This window comes from Aptenodytes forsteri, unplaced genomic scaffold (genome assembly GCF_000699145.1).
Source record: "Aptenodytes forsteri isolate BGI_AS27 unplaced genomic scaffold, ASM69914v1 Scaffold86, whole genome shotgun sequence".
Taxonomy (NCBI): Eukaryota; Metazoa; Chordata; class Aves; order Sphenisciformes; family Spheniscidae; genus Aptenodytes; species Aptenodytes forsteri.
In genome coordinates, this window is record NW_008795715.1 from 358,665 (window position 1) to 364,961 (window position 6,297).

A 6,297-nucleotide genomic window follows, 5' to 3' on the forward strand; every position below is an offset into this window, starting at 1 on the left:
TGAGTGGTTATAGTGGGCTTTTGAAGGGTAAGGGGGGGTACATCCATAAAGAAACACACAACCTTCTTCTAGCTAGTTGAATTCAGGCCTCAATTTCCTTCTTTTTGATGGAATTGGGTTGCTGATGTCATTGATGATCAAAAAGCAGCTTGAGAAAAGTAGATCTTGGTCAATCTGGGAGTTTTAAAACTCTGGGACACTCTCTCCAGCATTAAATACAGTGTGAAGACCATTTTGAAGTTGCTTATAAACCTGATAAGACCTTCTTCTAGCTAGTTGAATTCAGGCCTCAATTTCCTTCTTTTTGATGGAATTGGGTTGCTGATGTCATTGATGATCAAAAAGCAGCTTGAGAAAAGTAGATCTTGGTCAATCTGGGAGTTTTAAAACTCTGGGACACTCTCTCCAGCATTAAATACAGTGTGAAGACCATTTTGAAGTTGCTTATAAACCTGATAAGAAATTAAATTCAAGGTTGCTTGGAGTTCTCTTGTAGTTGTTAACATTTCTTTGATCATTTTTGTAACGAGCAAGAGTTAGAGTCTAAATTGCAGGATTAGAAATGTTTTCATACATATTACTTGCTCTCTACCTCTCTTTTCACCCGCTAGGTAAGGAGTTGCCAGCTGCCAGTAGTTGGCTTCATTGCCCATAAAACAAGCTCTGGTGAAACCAGCTTGAGTATAGTTAGAGCTTTATTTGTACTTTTTATTTATTTAATTTTACTGATTTTTGCTATGGGAGAGAAGATTGTTTCACTCTATATAAAAAGCCACAAGAAAAAGGCATCATAACATTTTTCACCAGTGTCAAGGGAGGTGACCCTTATCACGGTGACACTTTATTCCAGTGCCACTCACAGTTCTTGTGTTACACGTAACAAATATGCTCATTTCTGGTGCGGTTGGAAGAAAAGGGATACAACCTTCCTCCTTCTCCCAGCCCTCTGCTTTCTTCTGCAACAGTGCTTTAATTGTACTGGTGACAGCAGATACTCCTGTTACTTGCCCAAATCTCTACCGACTGTGGTTTCAAACTCAGACATGAGTTTTCTGCACAGAAAAAGATTTTATTGTGACTAGAAGAAAATATTTGCGATCGCTAGAATATCTTAGGGTGTTTTATTGAATTTTCTGACACACATGCACAGCTTTGATTCTAACGACAAGCAGTCTTGATAGAGAGTGTATATGGGATTTTTTTTAATTATCTTAATGCACTGCAAGTCCTTCGCAAATCACAAAATGTACTGGAGGCACCACACTACTAAATTATACTTGGTCTCGTTCTGAGGGTACAAAGGAAAAGTAAGACGTCAGATATTGTATGAAAAAGTTTCAGAACACAAGGTCATTTTAATTCAGACTTTTTTTCAGGGAACTATCTTTTCTAAGCTTTGATATTTTGTTCAGAAAGGTCATTTCTTTTAAGCCTTTGTCATTAAAGAAGACTTGTTCTTTAAAGTGCACTATCAAAGAGTGCAGAAATTGCAAGTTACTGAAACTAAAATGCATGATCAATTTTAAGTCTGCCAACTAAAGCCCACTTAAAATTAGATGTGCTCTGGTACTGGTGGCTTCTTTGATAAAGCCAGTGGAAGATACGCAGTTGGTCAATTCAAACCAAAAAGAAGAAGATAATTAAATAAAACTTTTCCTTCCTAAATTAGAAATTATTTTTTGTGAAAAAGCATTGAAAGAACTGAATAAGGATCTGATCCTGCAAAAATGTGAGAGAGGGGGAGTGTGTCTGTGTGTGTGCTGCGTTTGGGAGCAGTTTGTAACACTTTTACATAGCAATTATGCAGCTCTCTTTCATGTTATCTGACATTTGTAATAATGTAAATAAGTCAAGCCCCTGGACAATGTATAATTTATTTACCATTTGCTATGACGAGATGATCTCTCCTTCACTGACAGACAAACATGGTAACAGAAAAGAGTGAAGACCTTGTGTCATGCCCTTGCTTTGCAGTCCCTGATCCTGATCTCTGCTGATCCAGCCTTTATCCCATGACCCTGACCGTGGGTTACAGGCCGTTAAGTGCTGTGCTTGCTTCAAGGCCTTTGGAGAAGAGACGTTTTCTTTCCTGATGGTTCTCCTAAGCTGTTGCTAGCAGCGGTGAACTTAGTTATCGTTTTAATCCAGATATATCCAATATTCAAGGTAGTATTTTTGGAAGAGCCTTGGGAAGCTGGGCACGCAGCTTACCTTCACACAAGGAGGATTTAGAGCTGCGACCTCCTTTGAGCAGCTCTCTAAAACAATTTTATCTGCACAGCTGGGTCCCAACAGCCTGTTTTGTCTCACATGCTGCATGAACATGCAGCTTAGTGGAAAGGGAGATGTGCATTATATATGTCAGCGCATGTATCAGCCTTAGTCTCAGTACTTAGGACTGAAAACAAGGAAATGTGTGTCTGTAAAAGGAGCAAAGTAAAGGATAAACTGCCCTTTATCTCAGCTGGACAGTTAAGTTATAACACAATACTTCCAACTTCATAACATCTATTCACCAGATTGATACTTTAGGAATCTTGTTCTTCTCCCATTTGAAGCCTGGTATCAAAGTTTAAAACCAGGCAGATTTGGCCATCGTTTCAAATGAAGGTTGTGGGTCCTAACTCTGCAGTTGTCTTATCCCAGCCAAACTAATGCTGAGGTTAACTTTGTCCAGTTCTGCCCAAGGAAAGGCTTCAAGGAATTTATTAAAATTCTGGACGTAGAATCCATAAGAAATCTGTCGGTCAAAGTGATCTTGAGCTGAAACCGACGGCTCTATAGTATCACCCTTGTCTCTTCACTGAGGACCAATGCAGTAGTGCTGAGAACTCCTGGAGGAGGGTGCAGGACATGTTTAATGAGATTTGGTTGACAGTCTATATGACCCGAGAGGTAACACCTACCCTATAACACACAATACTGATGCAGTTGTTGACCCGCTGGTTTCCTTCCTGCTGAACTCCACCGTTAGCTGTAGCACAGACACGGCACTGAAGATGCGGCTGGTCAATCTAGGGAGTTTGTCTGCAATGGCCTGTGGATTCACAGTTGACCACTCTTCTTCCAGAGCAAGCATTTTTAGAAAGGGCTTCCTCAGAAATGGCTCTTTCTCTTTAAATTCAGAGCCTACCTAAATCTCAGTGAGTTTTTATACAGTCAGGCTCTCATTCTGCATCTAAGGGTGGTGGAAAAACATACCTAAGAAGGCTAATGACTCCATATGGATTTCATGAACAGTCAGAGCCTGGATGTTTGTAAGGCTGTGTTTAATTGTGCTCAGGAATGATGTTACGTCTTCTGAGATTTATCGACACTTGCTTGTCATCTTCTTGTTTGTTCATCTCTGTTGGATGAGGTCATTGGCTGACTAATTTCAGTACAGATTTGAATCTAGAATGAAAACTCTGAATGAAAACTCTGATTTTAATCAACTCTTCCCTCTCCCTCATCTTCCCTGGGCTGTAGGAGATGAAATGTCGCTTGTCCCAGGTTCCTGCTGGAGGACAGCGCAGTGGGGCAGTGAAGGGATGGGGAATCGGCACCGGCAGACAGGAGCTGCTCCTGGCTGTGCTGCACGCTGTCGCTGTGGCAGGGTACGTTGTGTAGCGCACTAACAGAAGGTGCTCACAGCCTCTTCGAAGAGGTGCTGAAGCTCATGTTTGTAAAGCTCAGTTGGATGAAACCTCAAAGTGCCAACTCGGCTGCATATGTAATCGATGCTCACAGACCATACAGGGTATCTTGAATGCTCTATTTACTATTTCCATTTGACCTCACCAGCAGCCTGAGAACACCTCCAGCCCACGAAGCCTGTGTTTTCCTTTCCCCAGTCAGCCGCACCTCCAGGAAAGCGAGCGCTGATGGCACGTGAGTCCCAGTGAGCCCTCCACCAAAACCACCCGGCCCGTGGCTCACACTGCCTGAACGAACCTTCCTGTTCGTATCAGCAATAAATGTATTTGCATCAAAACCGCTGTGCGGAAGTTTGCAGGCAGAGGAGGAAAAGATACTTCCCCTCTTCCTTTTCCCCGGTTGCTTCCTTTGAGAGAAATTCAGAGCTCAAATAGCAGAGCAGCTGGATCTGTGTGAAGATGCTTTGGCAAAGCGGAGTGAGGAGATTTGAGTTATATCTCTTCAGTCCTCTGTTTAACCCAGATTTTTAGCCTACTTGTGTAAGATTTATGCATCCATCAGGGTGCCAGCCTTGGACTTAGGGGAACCGGTGCGCAGTTTGCTGTCCTGCCACAAATCTGGTAACATTGGGTGTAACATAAAGCTCCTCAGGCATTCAGATACCTGAAACATACTGTTTTCATAAATTCCAGGCTAGCACTGTATGAAATTTAAATACCTCTCCAAAGTCTGTAGCTGAGTATTTCAGCAAAATGCCTACATTGGGGTGCTCTGAGCACCAGAAAGGGCGAGTCTCCCCAGCGCTTGTTTACGGAGCCCACGGTGCATTTATGGCACTAAGAACCTGTTTAGCAGATGATTTAGCCACTGGGCATCCAGGCCTCATCCAGGCACAGATCTGGAGCGGAGCAAACATTCAATGACTTCATTTACCGTTAATTACTGCTCCTAATAGAGCTGAATATTACAGCTGAAATTGTGAGTGATCTGTGCTGAGGAGATCATGTTTTGTTGGTTTTTCCCTGTTTATAGAGCAGCATGGGCACTCCAGTTAAAGGTGGTTATGGAAAAATTTCTAAAAGTCCTAAAATTAGGTTGCGTGAATTTATCCACACGCCATATATATTTCAAATGCAAGTGGAAATAACACAAAATCAAGTGCTTTGCACTTGAAATAATTGGAGAAAGATCTTCCATTTTATTAGATGTTAGATCAATACAGGCAATGTGCTCTGACCGAGCAATATCCCTCACCAGGTCCTGTAATTCTTCGTAAATCAGGAGGGAAGAAAACCTGCCACCCACTAGGAGACAGACAGTCCTAATGGTTTAGTGGCAAGCTGAAGTTGCCAAAATAAAAAATGAACAGCCTCCCCCCCCAGGTTTCAGTGTAATGAGGTGATAAACCCATCAGTAACGGGGATTCAGCTCCCGAAGAGAGACACTGGCTCCTCCTCAGGTAATTCTCTCCCTTTCTTTAAAGGCTGTTTGTCGAAGTGATGGTGCCAGGTGGGTCACCACCGTGGAGCTCCTGCAAGAGGGAAGGGAGCCTGGCTCTGCTGCCAGAAGTCTTCTGGACGCCCCTAAAATTATTCTGCAATTTCAACCTTTCCTCACTGATTGTAGCAAAACACCTGGAGAAACCAACTGAATCAACCATTTTTTCCGAAGTAACCCACGGGATTGATTGATTTGCAGAGAAAAGGAATGCAAAGGTGTTTTTAATGCAGGCGTCTCATAGCTAAAGTGACGGAGAAGCTGCAGAGCAGGCAGGGTTAGGTAGAGGCAATAGGCAAGTCACAAGGCTAGCCACAATCCAACCACCTACTTTGCCTCTTTCTGAAGGTTTTGAGTAACGCACCGTAAGTGACAGTCTCCATTTTCTCCCCTGACTTCATAATGGAGACCCAATTTTGTCACAGTATTTGCTATCCTCATGTTTAAACCTTTCCTGCCTTTACAGCCATGCAGCTGGGCCTAATCCAAACCCTTTAAACTCAAAGAGAAACTTTCAGGAGACTGCAGCTGGCTCTAGACCAAGCCCTGTAGGTTCACTCCGGAGGACCACCTGTGTTACTGACATCTCCACCTTTCCTCTTTACATGCCTTTACTCTTACCTTTTCCATGCCTTTACAGCCATGAAGCTGGGCCTAATCCAAACCCTTTAAACTCAAAGAGAAACTTTCAGGAGACTGCAGCTGGCTCTAGACCAAGCCCTGTAGGTTCACTCCGGAGGACCACCTGTGTTACTGACATCTCCTGCGGAGGGTACAGCAAGCGGGGCAGTTCACTGCTGCTCCGCCCGGGAAACCCTGGGAGCTGCAGGACCGAGCTGGTGTGGTTTTGGAGACTTGGAGTTGCTCTCTTGGCTTCTCCTCTCTTGGCACATGAGCATCGAGCGGTTTTGTAAGATGTGGCTGCCACATACGTGAGGTGGACACGTCCTTCTGCTGGAGGCAGACACAGAAGTGCACGTACCCGTTTTGCTGCTCTGAGCACAGCTGGAAGGACACCCGTTTGTGGCTGCATCTGAACAAGTGCAAAGCAGTAAGACCTACCATGAAACAGTGAACAATGGGCCCTCTGGGTTGTCATCTGCCGGTTGGTCCAGCTCCTGGGGCTTCTGTCACACAACTGATCCAAGTTCACCTTCCTGTTGC